We start from the raw sequence: 20203 nt of genomic DNA, 5'->3' as shown, positions 1-20203 counted from the left end.
GGTTTTACTGTATTTCTTACCCATACAAGACAGACAGGTAATCAAATCATGCCCTGGGAAAAAATTGAGCCATCCCATTGGGAATTTAACACAAGGCCGTGTCAGAGACCCAGGTACTGGCTAAGCTGTTGTGCTAAGGCAGTGTTGATGTGACTCTGGGGAGATAAAATCAGGGGCAATTCTGCCTCCTGGCACTTGGCAGCAGGACAGCAGCAGAGCTGTCTTTCTGAAATAAACTTTAGTTTCTGATGAACCTGTGTTTACCTCTCCAAATATCCTCCTGGTTCAGGGTTTCTTTGCCTTTTAGCTCTATGTTTTACTAAAATTACCCAAGCCACCCTAAACTTGGCTCTGTAAAACCTTAAGGAACCCTAAATGATCTGTGAGTCAGTTTTTGATCGAATTTAGAAACTAGTGGTTTAACAGCAGATAAATATAAAAATAACCAGTCTTTTAATGTATGTGAGAAGATGGCTATAAAGGCAGAATAGAAGATCTTTTCTTTTCACAAGTTTTACCTTATAATTTTTTTTAAATTATTCTACCTTACTTTAAAATCAAAATTTTTGACAAATGTTTTGAAAGCCTAAAATGAAATCATTTATATTGTATAGATATGCTTGCTGCTGAATTTTTTAATCAAAGACAATCCATTATAGTGGTAAAACCCTTTAAGGTACAAGCTGAGGAGGTAAAGTGTGTTGAGCAATAATGGTTTCTTTTGTAGATGTAAATACACTGATCATTTCAGCATATCAACTCATTGCAGGCAGTTGAGAACACTGGCTCTGGATGAGGGAAGAATAGCAAAGTGTTCTTGTCCTCTCTATCAAAGTATTTTGCTCTCTTTAATGAAGGGTTAGAGAAATAAAACTGGAAAAAACCCTTCTATTTTTAAAGTATGAATGGTAAAAGAGAGTGGGTTTAGTTTCTTCATGAATGAAGAAAACTACCTCAATTTTAAACATGGAATATCATTGGATAACAAAATAATCTCTCTCTTCAGCCTCCTCGTAATTTGTTTAACTCAGTTTTAGTTTCCTTCAGGGGAGTCTGCTAAACATCATGAGTAAAAAAAAAATTAGTAACTTAAGAAATGTTATACATCTTTCCAACTTCAACACATTAAAAATGTAGACTTTGGGAATTTGAATAAATTATTTTAGGACGTGGTCTGGCTGAGATAAATGTACGTCAATATGATACAAAGTACTGATTAATAAAACGAGTGATGAGCTTAGTTAAAGGAGTGCAATAGCAAGTTTTAGTACCTGGCAGTTAGGGAAAATAAGTTGTGCTTTAAGGAAAATACAAATACAATGTTAAATGCTAACCGAGGTATAACATCAAGACGCCTAATTCAGGTTCTCTGCTTGCAAATTATGGACACAGATTGAAATTGGAGATGGGAATGAGCCGTTCTGTTTACATGGGATATATGAAGTGCTAGTGAATTCCTTTGGTGCTACTTGAGCATTTACAGGTAAATAAGCCAATAGCAGTTCCAGCCAGCAGTGCTGCAACTCTGATCACACAGGGCATCACGGCACACGTGTGGTGTGGAGGAAGTGTTGCCTTTGGTCAGCTCATATTTGAGGGGGTCTCAGGTTAATGTAGCCTTTGGGGATTTCAGAAAGAAGTGAGTATTTTATTTGCTGACCATGTGAAACAGTAGAGAAATCACTGGGAAGCTGGAGGGTCTGATGACTTCATAAGAAAGGAAATGTTAGTATTGTTCCTCCTGGAATACCTCACTGTTATTTAATAATTGTAAAATACAACTCTGCAATGATAAAATCTAGTTGGGGTTATGCAAGAGGAATTTAAAGATCCAGTCTTGTTAAACCTAGAAGAGTCTCATGTCATATTACCAAGCCTTAGGCATAAAGAAAATGCCAGCTCTATTCAAGTTTTACTAAAAGTTATACTTTTTCACAGTATATTGTTCCCTATAGGAAAAGGATGCATGTGTGAATGAAAGAGTGAGTAAAGAAGCTTTTAAGTAATAAAGCTTGAATTACATTTTTGGCTGAAAAAATGGATATTGTCTTTTCTCATATTTTATTCTGTAAATTTTATTCTGTAGCTGGAGCCTGACATACAAGTTTCTTACTGATTCTGAGTCTCTTCCTTATTTTTTTCATGTAGTTGCCACTGCTTTTTTTAACAAGCAGTTCACAGCGTTGCTTTATGCACTGCTCTGCATTTGTTTCCTACTCTTGGCTCAGCAGAGAAAGATAAAAACAGTAAAGGAGTGAAAAATAACTGTAATAAACCTTTCTTACTTTTTTGTGCTAGTTTCTTTTTTCTGTCTTCTCATGGTGACAAAACATTTTCTTTATGGTACTCAAAAGAGTGCAATAATTTCATTTTTTTGAGAATATTTTTACGAGATCTGTTGGGTAATGGTACTGATTTCACCACAGCAGGAAGCAGTATGCCACCTCTAACTCTGCTGCCAGTCAGGCACTGAATACTGCTTTTAAAGCTGATGGCTGCAGCAGTGTACTGCAGCTGCCCCCAGAAGACAGACAACAGTGGGGAATAACAGGTCTTCAGTAGCAGCACAAAACTAAACACACCTGTAGGCAAATGGGATAGTCATTTAATGGGAGAAGCAATCTGGGAGGTAAAACTGGAGTGTTAGGCTTATTGAAATCATTTCAGATTTGGTTTTTAGAGAGTGCTTTTTTTAGTTCTAGATAATCTTCTTTGCTTTAGAAAAAGAACTTAATCTTGTGGATAATTTTTTTCTGAGCACACAAAGGTTGAAAAACTGGCACATAATTTAGAAGTAAAAGACTTAGAAGAGAAATAGCAGTGAACTTTCAGGTTACATTTCAAAGGCTATCCTGCACTGAACATCATCCACAATGGCAACATGTGCTAATAGGGTTGTGTGACCTAAAAAACCTGGTGATAGACATTCAGAAATTATTTGCATTAAAGAGATACATGCCTCTTTGGAGTTCAGCAGTATGATCCTTTATTTCAGGTCTGTAGGTGGAAAAAGCCCACTTTGAGCTTAGTTTTACAGTGAAAAATGTTAAAAGTTGGGTTGTTGATAGTGAACAGCACATGGGTCTGTAAAAAATGGCACAGCTGAAGTTTTAGTGATGTAGCCAGCTGGTGAGCACCTGGATGAGAAGTACCAACTGGTTGTGCTGTTGGGTCAGTAGCTACTTCAGTTTCTGGTGTGGTGAGTGAGACAGTGCAGATGACTTGTGCTTGGAGAAACCATGATCCCTCAAGTGGTAGCTGACAAAGAGCTCATAAGTCCCTGAGTTGAGAGCAGCATTGTCTGTGAGCTTGGACAGGAGGCTGGCAGGAGAGGAGCTCCCTGATCAGTGCATGCCCAAACATTCCCCTCTTCATCTGTGCCTCATTTTGTCCTCTAAGTATCACCCATCTGCCCATCACCACAGAGCCCAAAACTCCAGCAGACCACTGAGAGCACTCCCACTTTACATGCATGGGAAGGGCGAGAAAAGGCAGGAGCAGGAACGACATGCTCTGGGTGACACTAGGGGCATTGCAAGACCACTTGATATTTTTCTCTTTTCCCCACATCTTTGTATGTAAGGCTCATGCACACCTGCAAACACAAGATCACCCCATGTCTGAAGTGGGGGAAGTGGCTGCAGGCCAGGAGAAGGGACAGCTGAAAATTTTTAAACCATTGTTTGCTTAACAGAATAAATATGTTTGTCTAAGAAAAATGGAAACTAGAAAATTGCACCAAACCAAGACCAAACATTTGCCCAAAAGATTGCTAAAAACATCAGACAGCTACCTTACTGCCAATTGAAGTCCATCTTTGTGTTGCTGGTATAAATGAAGAGCTAGTTGGTAACTTAGGTTATAATTTCTGGTTGTGTACAAATATTTTGGAAAAAGCATGCAATAATTATATGTAGGTCACTGCAATGCCACAGGATATTAGGCTTAAGTATCTTGTGTGAGTCAATGAAGCTTTCAACTGTAAAAATAGGGCAAATTTCTCACATCCCCCCTCTATACAGCCCAGGCAAACTTCCAAAAAGCAGTTTGATGTACCCAAATTATTTACTCTTTTCTAGCAAATTAAATTCACAAATGGGTATGAATTAATGTCATTCTTTTTTCCAGATTTAGTTACTCTTCAAGGGAGCTTGTGTAAACAGACTTCTTAGTTTTTATTGTTCTAATTACATGTTATGATGCACATTTTTTCATTTTTCTTCCCATAAAACTTTTATATTGGCTCTTTTGAAGATGTGGATGTTGATTTTCTAAAGAGAAGCTGTATAAAAATATGAACTTGTGTATAATGCAGGCATTATGTACTAAGTTGGATTTTGTGTGTGTCACAGCAAATTTTGTACTTGATCCTTCAGTGGAACAATCTTTTGCAACAAGACATTCTGAAAATAAATACTGACATCTTAGTGTGTCAACAGGGCATTACTTTCTCTAAACTGGCCAAATCTATAGCTGGATACAATCTGGTCATTTCCTTAGGTCTAAGTCTAGACATTCCCTTTGGCCCAACTTTAAAACATGGGTTTTCAGGAGTATCTGCCATGACACATAATGTTGTTTCTCTCAAATCTTTCTTTGAAACAAGTCTCTTACACTAAGTAAATAAATCATACATAAATTGCTCTGCAGCATATTTAACTCAGATGGGTTTTTAACGGTAGTTGCAATTGTATTTGAGAAAAAAGTAGGGAAAGAGCAGGCCTCAGGGCTGCTGCAGGGCTGTGATCTAACTGCATGAAAGCAGCCTTTGGGTGCCCTTCTCTTGTTTGGAGAAATAACACCTTCCCAAAGTTTTAACAGAGTTAAATTTGATTGGCAGGGAAGGAGAGATGTTGCATTGTCATCTTATCTCCTCTCTCATGGAAACATGTTGTCCTGAAATCAGGGTGGAGGTGAGTTCACAGCATGATCAGTTTCATCATGCTGAGAGTCGCATTTCCTCATTACTGAGGAAGAGAATGATGAATATCTGAGGTCTAACAAACTTTCTGGACTAAGCTAAAGACCAGCAGCCCTTGCTGCTGTTGGTGCTGGTCTCCAGGTGGGTCTGCAGGCTCTCCAGCTGGAGCCCTGCATGTGGGCTGCCGAGGACTGGGATCAGCACAGAGGCAAAGCTGCTGTTTCTGCTTCCTCATGCCTCTTACAGCAAGAAGCTTTGTGTTAGAAAGAAATTAGCCTCTTTGGTCTTGCTTTTTGGAAAGTGCCAGGACAGTAGTTACAGTCCCAACATGAATTACTGGAAATATGAAGGGCATCTCATGCTCAAACCCAAGACTATGTTATTTGTTGGGATTTTTTTGTTTCAAATGACACAAACCTGGCCCAGCTCCCAGGAGCGTTTTGGCTCCCTACCTGGAAGTGATGCTCTGGCCGTGGGGGTGTGCTGGGAGGAGGGCTGTGTGCTCAGGACCAGTGGGGAATGCACTGTCATCCAATGAATGGAAGCAACCTGGCCCAAGCCTGCCTTGCTCCATGTGTCCTGGTACCCCAGTGGGTCTCCAGCCACTCAGTAATACTTGCAGTTGTTTAAAAAAGCTGTTGCACAGTAATAAACTGAGCAGTCTGTGGTATTTGCACCAGTAACTGCATTAGTGTGTCCATACTACATTTTTCTGTGGGCATCTTAGTTATGTGTGCACTTGCGCATTTTGTTGCACATTCCCCTTGCTGTATTTTATTAACAGTAGAGTAAGAGTATAACTTTGCTGTTCTATGTTTTGAACAGGAATTGACAGAACTGAGGAGCTATCAGGCTGAGAAGGCAGTGAAAAATGGGAAAGCATAATATGAGAGGAGTTCTAACTTTCTCTGGGCCTAGTGAGGCAGGCAGGAATGGGTTTTGGTGTAAACGTAAGTGAAGTAGGGAATTAAAAAACCCCAGAACTAGATTGAGTGACTGTAATTATACCATAAATGAATGGTTGAGACGAATCAGAGATGTTGTAACTTTGTGCTGATAGCCTTTAAGGAGTCATTCAGCAAGGCAGGAGCAGCCACACTGAGTCTGTGTGACATCTGTGCTGTCTGGACTCAAGGTGTGAGTTCAGGTCAACTTTAGACATTTTGGATAGAAGCCTTTTTGGACCTCTGCTACCCAGAGGGCAGGTGAAAGAAAGCAGCAGCTCATAATTGAGAGCCTCTGCTGTGTGTATCCTCTGTGACCTCGTGGCACCAGTTTGTTGCCAGCAGCTGGTAGGTGATCTGACCACGAGGTCCTTCCCCAGGTGAGCTGTGGCAGCTCTTGCAGAGCTGTGCTGGCACCTGCAGCTGAGCTGCTGGTGATTCCTGGTGGATGCTGTGGACGTATGGAGTGCAGGACTGGGAAGACACCCAAGTTTTTGCTTGCTTGCTGGCATCTACTTCTAGGGATGGCAGGCAAAGCCAGTGTTTAGTTTGTTCCTTTCCAAGCCATCAGCACAGTTGTTGCTTAAGTGTGAGGAGGGATGCTGTTCATTCAGAGCAGGCAAAAGGCTTCTTTGGACTTGTTTTAATTTCCTGGACAGTGACCTGTGCCCACGATTAAAGTGGAAATTTATTTGAAATGTCCATCTTCACTTAGGTGGTGTTTGTGTGTGGATGCGTGGGGAAGAAGGAACTTGGAGTTAGTTCATTGTTTTGGTAATAGGATGTTCTTGCATTGTGCCAGAGCTTGCAGATCTAGTTTTGTTCCATTTCCTAAACAGGGGGAAATGTCAGTTGGAATTTAATAGCAAGTTAATTAAATCATTGTGGGATGAGTTTCAATTCTCTGTGCTTTTGATTTATAGCCTCCTATTGCTATCAAATTCTTATTATATTATTCTTCTTCCTAATAGGAGTGCAGAATTACTGTACTAAAAAATGATTTTGTTTAATTAATGTAAGTACCTTCAATCTTTGCTTCAGCCTGGCTGTAATCTGAACATCATTTACTAAATTTACATAAAAGTGAGTTTAATCTGGACTTGCTATAGGACAAGTCATCATTGGTCCATAGAAGCTACATCTCATGCTTTTCTACTGGCATTAGGATTGCTTGTTCTCTCCAGTGGTAAACCCTGCTGCTGCTGGGGTTACTGGAGCTGGTTTCTCCTACATTTCTCGCTACATTTCAGGAAGCAACAGAATTGGAAATACCACTGTTGTGCTTCATGCCTGCACTATTTGGGTTTTTCTGGTGCTGCTGAGGGAGAAATGAATAGCACTCCGAAACAAAATGGATTGACAATGAGCTGGAAGTTTGGATCCAAGTTCCCATTCCAAGAGCATGGGATGTTTCTGGGGAATGTGAATAAAGTAGCTTTGTCACAGCAGGCTTGCTTCCAGTGAGATTTCATTAACAGCGAAGAAAACACGGTTCTCTAAGTTTTTATGGGAAAAGGGGATGAAAGTGGGAGAGACTTTTAAAAGCTGCTTCTGTGTTTTACCAAACAGGTGCCACTTTATAGCACCCAAGTCTTTTCAGCTACCCCTTTCATCTGCCTACGTCTCTTGTCTGGCCAGAGTGAGGAACTGCTCTGTTTTTTGGGGTTATTTAGAGATGGGCAATGAGGATACTGCTTCACCCTGCACACACACAAACTTTACAGTGTGCATTGTCCATCCAGACGTTTCATAGGAATGTTATCTCTGTGTCTGCTGGAGAGGAAGCAGCTCCTGAGTGCTGGGACTGATGCCTGTGCCCAACAGTCACCAGGGAAGGTTGGCTGCCTCACCATGAGCTGACCTTGCTCGTGTTCCTCCTCTCCTTTTTTATGTTCACCTTTAAAAAATTTCTTTCCTTAGCATCCTTGCCAGAATAGGTAATGAGAATAGGAAAAAGATGTTCATAAGGAACAAACACTGCTTAAAAAACACTGTTGGAAAAAAAAGGAGGTACAAAACATTAATGAGAGCATTCTGAGCTAAATAACAGTGTCTGTGTAGTAAAACGCCTGGATTTAATTTTACAGACAAGTCACCCTCGGGCTTCTGTGAGTCATTCGTGAACATGTCCCTGCCTGCAAACTTTAAGAGCAGCTAATTACTTTGAAGTAACTTGCTTGTCACATTGTTGCTGGTTACACTTATTTTCCCTATTGCGTACTAAAATCTACCAAAAGCAAGATGACTGCAGTGTTTCTGGAGTTTATAAATAGCTTTACAAATGTTTTCAGCAATTTTCGTTCACCAAGTTCTCAGTTCTGCTGAACAAGCTATAGATGAGATCTTTGATAAGCATCAGGTATCAGGTACATACTTTTAGCATTGAAAAATACCTGTTGTGCTTCAGTTTATGAATGCTTTTTACTGAGTTGTCACAAATTCCAGAGCAGTGTTATGTTTAAATGTTTGGAGTATGTATACACACACACACACACACATCTCTATGATTGTGTATAGGAGAAAATGAAAAGATTGCTTGCAGTACTGTCACCTTATAATGGGTTTATGGGACAGCTTGAAAAAGAAATAGGCATTAAATATATAAAGATCACCCTCCACTTCATAAGACAAAGAAAAGAAAGCTGATGTTGCAGGAATAACAACATCTAGTCATGCAGGTAAAACCTTTTATTTTATATTCTCTATGTGGTTTTCTGTGTTATATGCTGGTTTGTTCTATGTATTTTTTTCCATGGCTGACCTTTGAACCTTTTTCTTTAACAAACTAGCTTGTTAAAGCTTTGTAAAGCTCATCCGAGTGAGGCTGAGCCTTGCCTCTTGTTACAGCCTTGTCAAATGAGCATGCTCTAAAAGGCAGACTCAAATAATGTTTTGCTGAAAAATGCTCCTGCTGCACTTGAAGCTAATGTCATTCCATTTCTAACAGTTAAAAGGTCCTAAATATATTTGAGAACCTCTTTTGTTTTTTTCATAAGCAGTGGTGGGGACTGGGTTTTACTCCTGAATGTGGATCCAGTCAATGTTTTATGTGAAGGTTTTGGTTTATGCTTTTTGATTTTCTTTGAGCATACTTACCCACCCTGATTTGCATCCTAGTCTGTTGGGGGTTTTGCTTGTTTTTTGGCATTGGGTTGTTGTTGGTTTTCTTTTTTTGCCTGCACAGGTGGGAAAGGTAATCTAAATCCTGAGTCTTTCACCTTCTGCAGAGAGAGGCTGTCAGTTCAAGGCAAGTGAGGTGCTTGTCAGCTGGGGGGGTCATGAGAGCACCACATTCAGTCCCAGGGATAAAGATTATCAATTTCTAACCATTTGTACAATGTAACATATTTTTTAGTATTTTCTAGGATATTAATAAGAAGTGGAAAATCAGGAGGCTGCCAGCTATATTTGTGCAAATGTACCTTCAGTGTAATTTCCCTTGGCTTCCAGTGAACATTCAGTTCTGCATTACACTGCATGCAAGTTACAAATGAGCATTTACTTACAGCCTAATTGAGCATAGCTTAGAGCAGTACTTAATTGCAACACTTCAAGTAATACAGAGGAACTTCAAGCCAATCTGGCTAACAAGAAATTAACTTTGTGCTCTGCCCAGGTTGCTCCAGCTGCTGTGTCTGTAAGGTTTCATTGTGTCTTGCCCTCTCTGTCCATGGAATAGCACTTGGGCAATCTTCAGAGGTCACAGAGAAACCTTTTAGGATTTCAGTTAAAGCAAGAAATCCTGCAAGAAGTAAGGCAGGGCATGATGGAGTCTTTCAGTGAGTAGAGAAATTGCCTGTGCAGCAGATGCTGGCTCCAGCAGTTCATCTATTGATGTCTGAATGGCACTGAGGTGAAAGACTGCTATGATGGTGTATAATCATTAAAATGAAAGAGATGAATGAACTTCATAGGAAGCTTTTTATATGTTACTTTTGTCCCTTAAATAAATAAATAGCCTAGTAGCTCTGAAGATGGTAAAATAAATTTTACAACACTGTAAACATGCTCGCATCAGTTTCTCTGCTTTGCCTCTTTCCCAAGCTTTCTCCAATGTGCAGCTGTAAAAGCTGTGATACTTAACTTATCTATCAAAATGCTCAAGGATGATGTGCTTGCAAAGCGCTTCCAGAGGCCTGGAAGTGCTAATAGCCCTGCATTCAAATACTAGCCATTAAGAAAGGGCTAGTAAAATTCCAGCAAAAGTAATATGAAAAAACGTGTACAGTGTCAGACATGATTCATAATGACTGCATTCTTTGAGTTTGCAGCAGTCTCTGCTTTCTGCATAATTGAGTTAATCTCTACTACAGCTATGTCTTTTCTGAACATATTAGTTGCAACTTAGTGGCAATATCTAGGTATGAGGACTGATGAATTGTGGTGAAATTAGTTGATTATCTTAATTTTTTATTTTAAAATACATTAATGTAGAGAAAGAGAAAGTAATTATTTTTCCTCTTAAATTATGTCACAATATTTATATAAAATTTCAAACCAGTAAGATCTCACTGAGTTCAAGAAATACATTGAAAATACTTGAAGAGGAGGTATTTAAAGTCTGACTGGATAGTTGCTCAGATTGCTTGGCTTAGACTTGCAGTCAGTGCAGAACTCTGACCCTGATATAGAAGGACTTCTTCCATGATTTTTTGTTCAAACCTGGTTGTGTTGGTGTAAACCTTTGCAAGGCCAATTTTTCTACAATGACCTAACAGGTCTTTCGAATGGTTGTTGAAGAGTATTTCTTTATGCTGGGCAATTCTGCTTTTGCACTACAACCATAATGAAGTGTTTTTGAAGGACATATTTGACTTTGCATAACACGATTGCAACTTAGGTTTGTATGCTGTAGCTGAATTACCAGTATCTGGAAATAAATACCTATTTTGATTATTGATTGCATATTGAATTCTAAAATGTGTGTATTAATGTAAGACAAACTTGGAGGTCTTTACGTACAACAGACAAGTAGTAGGAATGGCCATGGTTCTCATATTATTTGCTTGCAGTGGCATTTGTTTTGCTGCTGGAAAGTAGCATGTAGACTAATGAACATATCCAGCATAGCTGTTTTGCCTACCTACAGAGAACCCTTTTTTGAATCTCAGCTTGGAAGAAGTGGAGAGAAAAAACTTTAACTTCAAAGGATAGTATTGGGATTTCTTGGTGAAGAAAATCTTCGTGTTTTTATGTCCAACTTCCTATCATGAGTGGTCAAATCAGCAGTTGGCTCAAGCTCAGTGCATAAGTCTCATAAAAGCTCTGTTAGAGATTTGGGTTTAATCACCCTTAGGTTGGCAGATCCCTTCTGTAAGATGCAGTCATGGTAGTCCCAGCCTCTTACTCTCCTTACAGTCTGTTCACAGACCTCTTCAGGTAAAAGCTTGCTTCTTGTCAAAAACAACAGCAAGCGCTGTTTTGGGAAGGTGTTTTTGCATTCTGTATTTTGCTTGATGAGCCTTATGGTCTGACCAAGGGAGCTTGGTGTGTACTCTGTTCCTCCTCACTTCTTACATGGGTTGCTTATCTCCAATTATGTCTCCAGTTAATAGTGACACAAGGAAGTATCTTTCAAATGCTTTCATGCTGTCTTAGGGTAGCAAAGCTGTAAAAGATGATGGGTTGCACAACTGCCTCTTCCTCTTTCTGTTGACCACAGTGGGAACCTGAATGCCTAGTGAAGACACGAGCCACCTTTGACTGAGGTGGCTCGTGACAGCTGAAATGACTGTCACCACCTCTGTGTAGTTCAGGAGGAATGTAACCCAGGTAGTGATCTGTGATCGTGAGGATCCTTTCCTTACCCTAAGTTACTGAGCTGTTTTATTAGGACTGAATTGGACCTTGTTTCTAAGTGAGAAATTTTTGTTGACCATGTTCCTGAATGACCAATGTCCTCAGTTATTCCTGGAAGAAACAGCAGAATTTGTTTATCTAGAGAAATGCTGGCAGCTTCAGAGCTGAATTTTTCTGTTGTTTGTTAAGAGCCTGTGCAAAATGATGAGTTTCATATCACAGTCTTGTTGTGCAAATTCAAGTCAGTACTCTTCCACATCTGTTCAGCAGTTTCACTTCCATGTGCCGAGTTCAGACATTTGAGGTACCCTTTTCAATAGAGGAGAATAGATAAGATTTAGGGACGGAATACAGACTTTCATGGACAGATAGTTTTAGCCATTGGTACTTGATACACAATAGCGATGTCAATTTTTGAGAAAAAAAGAAAATTTAGTAACAAATGGGAATCTGGGCTGGGGAAGTATTTCTTCTTCAAGAGCCAGTAAGCCCCTGTGAGAGGGGAGCAATAGCAGGAGTTTCTAAGGGAGAGGGTTGAGGAACTGGACTGCCATTTCAGAAAGTAATTTACCTTTGATTTGCTTTCTGATTTTGTACTAGGGAAAACTACCCTTAGCTCTTGTTTTGTGTAGAAAACCAAATGCAAGAAACTCAAGTTGGTTTGTGAAAAGGAAGGAGGTTTAATTTCCCCAGTTAACTGATTATCCTCCTTATGGACAATCAAAGTCATTAAGATCTCTTTCGGATGATTTAGCTAACTAAACATGCTGAATTTGTCATCTCAAGGTACTTTCCATGTTGAACCCCAGAATGAGGCTACCTGGTAATTTATCTAATCCAGTCTGTACATGTGGAAAATAATGGTGTCTGCAGAGAAGATTAAGACATTTGGCTTAACGAGGCACTGTCTGTGGAAGGGAAGTGTGTTACATCACACTTGAAGAGAATGAACCTTTTCACTTCTTCTTTAAACAGGGCTTTCATGGTGTAGCTGAAGGAAATTAATGCACTAGCTATTTTTTTATGCTTTAAAAAGTACAATTCATGAGGTGCACAGGTTGGCAAAGCCTTGGTTGATGTGAGCCAAGCAAACTTGGGTTCACTGAAAGAAGAATCTACAGAACTCTGGAAACAAATCCACAAACCCACTTATTTATTATGAGTTACACTTTAGGTCTGATCAGTGTCAGTTATGTTGAAGAGTGTATAAGCAACAGCTGAACCAAAAATAGTTTCAGAGTATTTTTTGTTATTACTCTGCAGGTAGCAAAAAATTTCTGCTTTTGCCATGTATAATCTTGTGCAGGAAGATGGGGGAATTGTGGAAGAAGTAAGTGTTGTGACACTTTTCTATGCTGTACAAAAGGCAAGATAGATGTTCCTGCAGTAAGAAGCCTTATGCTCTGCCACCACCCAAAGCCACCAACCTTCTGAAGCTTGAAAAGGCAGTAAAGTTTTTCTTATGTGTAGAATTGTCTCTCCATGAATGAATTGAAAGTGGTAAGTAGTGAGATTTGCTGAAGTCAGCAGATTTGGTTTGACACAGTTAGAAATGAAGTATTAATTGTTAATACTATTACTGCCATTTATTAATACAATATGTTTTTAAAGGACACTTCAAAATAAATCAGTTTTCTTATGTACAACTATGTATTTAACCTATGAAATTCTACATGGCAATTGAATGGAAGAATTAGATATTGAAATTTGAAGTGTATAGAATGATATTTAAGTGTATGTTACTCATTTACATAAATACAAGACTGCAATAAGCATAGAGATAAGGGAAGCAGGTCTTAGTATTCAGATTTGTATCAAACCCAAGCTGCTGTTTGGAGAAGGAAGGGAAGGGGAAAACACTGTTTATGATGAAATATATTTGCTTCAAGTTTTGTCTAGAAGAGAATATTAAATTTTTATGTTGCCCAGGACCATAAGATCCTGAGATGTTCACATATCCTCCCTTATATATTGATCTAAATTGTACTTTTCCCTTTTGAGGCTAGCTTTCTTAAACTTATGTCACTGGGTCTGTGAGCCAAGTGCGCAGTATTTTAAAAAATGTTTTATTTTGACAGGGAATGGAATTATGCACTCATGGAAATAGAAACTTCAGAATAAGAAAGATGTCCAAAGGGTTATCTACCTTCTTCCAGTCAATCTGGGGGGAAAAAATGAGCTTGGGAAAAGGCATTTTCCTTTAATAAACCTGACACCAGTGCCTTTATATTCTCTTTCATTTTCTCAGTGGTTCAGTTCAAGAAGGTTTCAATGACCCAGATTTTTTCTCAGCATAATCCTAAAGAAGATCCATGATATAAATACAGAGCCATCAAAATCCTTTGAGAAAAAAATTATCATTTGTGCCAGGACAGAGATAAAGTTACTGGTATCTTTGCATGGTGGATTTCTTTAACCCCTTGACAATAATTTAGGGAGGGAAGAAAGGAGCAGAAGGAAGCGTGCTTGTAGGTAATGACATTTATGTGTTATCTATAGCACATAAAAATACAGAGTCAGCTCCCTTGTCATTGCCTTTTGGAGTTTTGGAAATGGTTAGTTTCTCTATGATCAGCTACAGTAGAAAGGCCACTGTAAAAGATTTCCCACTTAATATCATGCAGAATTGGTTTCTAGAGGGTGTCTGTTATCTTAAAAGATTCACCCAATGTTTGCTCTTTTCCTCTTGTGATTTTTTTCATACCCTTTTGCTTGCACTAAACAAAGAAACTAGGCATGTGGGCTATTTGAATATAATTGTCTTTTTAATACAAGTAATTATTTTAAATGTTTAATGGGATCCTCATGAAAATTGTTGCATAAACTTTTCAATTAGAGAGAAGGCTCTTCGATTGCATTTGTGTAAGATATTTAATTGGGTGGACAGCACAGAATGAATATGTTTGGAAATTATCTCAGACTACCTGCTTGTAGGGGGATGCCTATAGGGAGGAGAAAGCTTTGTTTCCAATTAACTTCAAAGATAAGATAGCTTAATTGGAAGCTGACTGTGCCTTGACAGCTTCAGAGCAGCAGTGACTTCCATGTAAAATAATCTGAAGCAGATGCTGAATGAAGAAGTAGCATTTTCTTTCATGCAGCCTTTGGCATCAGATCTCTGGCATTATGTTATCTAGTTCTATATGAGGAAGCATTTTTTTATCGTGACATTGATTTCAGCACAGAACTTCATATTTGTACCTATGCTGTGAAGTTCATCAGCCTTTGACAAACAGACCATAACACCAACTTAAAGGGAACTTCAACCACTTTGGCTTGGCTGGGGAAAATAGCGATGAAGAATCCTGCAAAAAGACCCATTTAGGGCTCCTGATCTGTGATCAAGCTAGATCTTCTTTATGCTTTTAGTTAATGTCATGGTTATGTAACTTTTCTCTATCTGTATAAGAGCTTGGAGGCTAGAGAAATGGGCTGCAGGAAAGTTTATGAAGTTTAACAAGGGCAAGTGTAAAGTCCTGCACCTTTGGAGGAGCAACCCCAGGCACCAGTACATGCTGGGAGTCACCCAGCTGGAAAACAGCTTGGCAGAAAAAGACCTGGGGGTCCTGGTAGACTCCAAGTTGAATGTGAACCAGCAATATGCCCTTGCTGCCAAGAAGGCTGATGATATCCTGGGCTGCCGTAGGCAAGCATCGCCAGTGGGTTAAGGGAGGTTTATTCAGCACTAATGAGGCCACATGTGGAGTACTGAGTCCAGCTCTGGGCTCCCCAGCACAAGAGAGACACGGGCATACTGGAGAACATCCAACAAAGGCCTGGAGAGGTGATATGGGGACCGGAGCATCTGTGCTGTGAGGAAAGGCAGAGAGAGCTGGGACTGTTCAGAGTGGAAAGAGAAAGCTCAGGAGCATCTTATGAATGTGCATAATTACCTTGAAGGAGGGTGCAAAGAGGACAGACCCAGGCTCTTTCCAGTGGTCCCCAGGGTTAGGACCAGAGGTAATGGGCAGAAGTGGAAACACAGGATGTTCCCTCTGAATGTGAGGCAACGCTTTTGACTGTTTGAGGGTGACTGACTGCTCTCAGCCACAGCCCAGAGAGGTTGTGACTCTCTGTCCTTGGAGATACTCCAAGGCACCTGGACACTGTCCCAGAGAAAGGGCTCTAGGTGACCCTGCTTGGGTTACAGGGAGGATCAGATAACCTCCAGAGATCCCTTCCATCCCTCATCCCTATGTGAGCCTGTGATGTTCCTAAACTTTAATAATGAAAAAAAAAAACCTCAACCCAAAAAATGGAGGTGTGTCAAAATTGAAACGTATCATCTCTGTCTCATGTCTTTATTATTAAAATGTGGAGTTACGAGGGTAAAGCTCCCTGTTAATTAATTTATAGCTACTGAGTTTCTAAGAGCAATATTTTTGCTTCCCTGGCATGTGCTAGCATTACCAACATAATCCGCTTGAATATCTTGTAAGAATTCTATTAAAATTTACTTTAGTGGAGGGATTTCTGTGTTAAATGTTTGGACGTTATTTTATTATGAATAGAACTGAAATGGAACAATGGCAATCAAAGTACATCTAAATATGTGTTCTATGTCATATATCAGTAAAAATAGAGGAGCCAGTCATCTGATTTATAAATGATGAGAACCTGGACCAGAGCACTTAGAAGATAATCTGTTCTCTTGGGAAATCCTCAGCCTTAGAGGCACAAAAAAATAACGTCACTCAAATGCTTATTCAACTAGTCACAAGGGATAGAATGAAAGATTACCAGTTGGCAAAAAAGATGATGGAAAACATTTAAGGGCTGTGAAAAGAGGTTTATATGATTCAGTGCAGCTTTGCACTGAAATCTGTTTGATAAGCAGCAGTGGAATACTGATAATGATGTACCAGCAAAGGAGAAAGATGCGTGTAGTATGATGGGAAGGATGGGGTGGGGAGGGTGTATTGATGTCAGGGTGAGAGGAGCTGCTCTGGAGTAGGTGTTGGTACAAAGCAGCACTCACATCTCTGCACTGTGACCTGCAGCAGGAGATGCAGAGAGCTGACATGTTAATCTTCAGGAACAAGCTGAAGAGAGGAGCTGCAAGAGAGGAAGGATGGAGCAGTTTGTGATACTTCAAATCAGGCTGCTGAGAACTGGGGAGAACATGAGAGGGGAGAGGCTATTACTGTTCATCCACTCTGTGGCCACAGGTCCTTTAAAGCAGCTTGTGTGTGTGCCTGCTGAATGTCTTACTTATTGTCGCTTTAGCAAAGTAACCTTCTTTTTAAAAGTTGGCATAAATGCTGCAGACTTCAATCCATATAATACAGTCTACAATGAGCTAACTACTTCACTTTTGAGCCACTGCTGCTCCAGGAATTAATGCCTGGAAACCCCAATACATGTAGATGATAGGGGAGAGCTGGAGGACATTGTTTTGAGCAGGATTGTATAGAGGACCATTTAGTTGCCTTTGTTTCTCAGCTTTTGGTAAAAACTGGTTGATTCCTTTCAGTTCATAATAGGCTGAATACCAAGCTGTTTCTATAATGTCATGGATTGCTTGTTCGGCATCTTTTTAATTAGTGACATTTTATTTAGTCCAAATTAAATATGCCAGATGTAGCTGATTTAGTGGCTAACAATGATGAGTGAGGGGAGGGAGAGCTAACATATAGCCGTCTGTTCTCAGGGAAGTTTTTTTTTTTTCCTTTTAATTTTTTTTTTTTTATTTCTAGTTCCACAGGAGAAGTTGGAGTGGTAACCATGGCAGCAGGGAATTTGTCCCTGTAAGCTAAGCAAAGGGTTGGGTTGTGTGGGGCTTTTTTGTGTTTGTTTTTTTGTTTGTGGTGCCCTTGCTCGTAGGAAGGGGTGTGCAAAGTGGTCTTAAGCAAGTCCTGGAGAGGGAACTTGGAAATAGATAAGTTAGAGATGCTTGCTGTGGACTTAAACTCGAGAGTTGATCTTCCTGTAGTGTGCACGGGTGGATGGGTACAGCAGTGAAGCAGAGCAGCGAGAAATATAAAAAATTTCTTGGTACCTTGGATCTCTACATGAAGTATTTTGGGCTGGGGTAATGCTAATTACCCCGCTCCGAAATTACTGTATGCTAATAAATCTCTTGTATTATTGTTTTTGGATTTAGGCCAATATTTTTCTCACTTTTTTCCACTGAAAATTAATAATTCTTAGCAGATTGGAAGAGAGTGAGATTTGCATGGGACTAGCTGCGTTCAACAGCCTAATTGTGGCATCAAAACCCTAGATCTTACATCACCCCTGGAAACTTTTGCTATATCACACCATTATTTTCCTCTGATACTTAAATTTATGAAAAATTAGGCAGCAGAGCAGCTTAATGGAACAGTTTTCTTCCTATTAAAGAAATCACTGAAAATGAGAATTGCACATGCCTTGGGGAGAGGATAACATAAGCTCTCTTCTTCCATTGACATAACTTTTCCTGGGTAAAGATCTGCAGGGGGTTAATTCTGGCCACACAATCGATGCTTACACAGTTGCACAGAAATCCTCTCCCCACCCAATGAGAGCAGCTCTGATAAAAGCATTTATTATGTGCATGTGACAAACTGACCCATAAAACATCCTGAACATTGCAGGCAGCAACAATTAGCTGATACTCACTGCTGGGAATCGCCAGCTTCCAGAGCCGGTAGCTTGGGAGACGGGAAGTGAAGCAATATTGCTGAATACTGTACGGCCCAGAGGCAGCCGATGGCATGGCTGGGCATTAGGGATGCTCTGCCATGCTGCTGGAGTTAAGCCTGTCACCCTCTCCTTACAAAGCACCCTGCTGCTGCTGCTGCCAGAGCAGAGTGAGCTCAGCCCACTCGCAAAAACCGATTGTGCATTGTGCCCGATGCTGTCGGAGTGCGGGAAATTCGTATTTCCAAGAGTGCTTGAGCTTTTAGGATTTTCAGTACATGGAAGCCATTGTGCTGTAAATTTCAGATGTAAATTTCAGTATTTATTCTTTAAATGGTCATCATTTCCTTGAGTGCCTGTATGTTATGGTCAGTTTTCATGAGGAGTCTTTCTTCATGTTTTGCTTTGTTTTTTCCCAGTCACTTCCATTATCTTTTTCACTGTCCTAATTTGTTCTCATCTTCTTATTTTCACACTCAGGTTGGTTGTAGTCCTTGTATTTTGTCTCCATGTGACATATCATACTTGATTCTTCTCATATCAGGCTTTGCATGTTGAATTCATAGAGGTTTTTCTTTAAAAGTTTCTTTTGTTTTGCTTTCCAGCTTCTCCCTTTCTCCTGGCATCTTTGGTGTAACTTCCTGTTCTAGGATGTCATTGCTTCATCAGGATGTGTGTCCCCCTGTGTGTGTGTGAGGAATAAAGGAACTCTTGTAAAGATAGTTAATTGATTTTTTTCTTTTTTTTTTTAAATCTACTGTACCACTGTAGCTGTTTCTGAAAACTCTTTTTATGCTGCTGAAATCAATGCTAGCAGGTCTAGGAGTTGGGGCTTCAGCTAAGAACTTGTTTTCATTAATTTTTAAAATTCATTTTAGCCCTAGGGTTGCAGAGGAAACCTTAGGAGCTGTGCTCTTACAAGCCCTGGGGAACAGATTCACAAGTCCTTAAATCCTTGGCTTTTTCACTCCTTGTGATTACTTTTTTGGGAGGATGGAGGAAGACACAGGAGTGGGAAGAGGGTCTATCTTTGTGTTACCCTGTATTGCATTCTAAGTTTAATTTCTGTTCAGCCCTACATCTTAATGCTAGCATAGATTCCTCTCCTACCAGACCAGGTAAATTGAATTGCATTTGTTCAAGACAAATTTCATAACTATTCATTCCTAAAATAACGTGTTTGTTTTGTTGTGTCTGGACATTCCAAATACAGTTTATTTGGCATATTGTTCCCCTATCGTTGGGCTCCTGGTTTTGTTCTATTTCTGTTACTACATCAACCGCAATCTAAATCCCAAGGTCCCATTTTATCACATAAGAGACAGTCACCACCCCAGAGGTTTTCCCATGCATTAAAAATGCATACATTTTCAAATTCCAGTCCTCGGTCTCCAAAGACATCTTTGAAAGCAGTCTCTGGTCCCTTTCCTAGTAATACCTGGCTGGACCTGTAAATGCAAATAGAGTGCTGGAGCCAGGCCTAGGTGTGTGTTCAGTCCTTAAAGGTGTTCCTGTTGTCTGCTCTGCAACCTCTCTGCTCCTCTCTCCTGAGAAAAACATGCAAGGGAAGGGGGGGTTTGTGGCCTACCCACACAGAAGTTCTGCTTGGATAATCATAAATCCAAGTGAGAAGCCAACTGCACATTGCTGAGCCCTGTGCTGGAAGGGGTTTTTGGCTCATAGGGTGGCCTGGGCCCTAGATGACAAGGACCTCAGCTACTGTTGTCACAGTGTCCCACTGGGAAAGAAGGAGCCATCCAAAATTGGGGACCTGTACCACTTTCCTAAATCCAATGGGAAGCTGTTCCCTGGAGCCTTGTTGCACCCTCTGCCAAGCTTCAAATTAATGTGGTTCTTGTGGTTGGAAGCCTGTGCAGCAAGGAAGATGTGGTAATAATTCCTTTTCTACAGAGTA

The 20203-nt window shown here is 40.1% G+C and overlaps 1 protein-coding gene across 2 annotated transcripts in view; it reads left to right on the top strand.

Annotated features, from left to right (window-relative positions):
- GRB10 (growth factor receptor bound protein 10) overlaps nucleotides 1–20203 on the top strand; it is a 145446-nt gene that overhangs the window by 93028 nt on the left and 32215 nt on the right. The window lies entirely within an intron of this gene.

This window comes from Molothrus ater, chromosome 1, assembly GCF_012460135.2.
Source record: "Molothrus ater isolate BHLD 08-10-18 breed brown headed cowbird chromosome 1, BPBGC_Mater_1.1, whole genome shotgun sequence".
In the NCBI taxonomy this organism is placed as follows: domain Eukaryota; kingdom Metazoa; phylum Chordata; class Aves; order Passeriformes; family Icteridae; genus Molothrus; species Molothrus ater.
The sequence above is the reverse complement of the archived record's forward strand: the minus strand, read 5'-3'. Positions and strand labels throughout refer to the sequence as shown.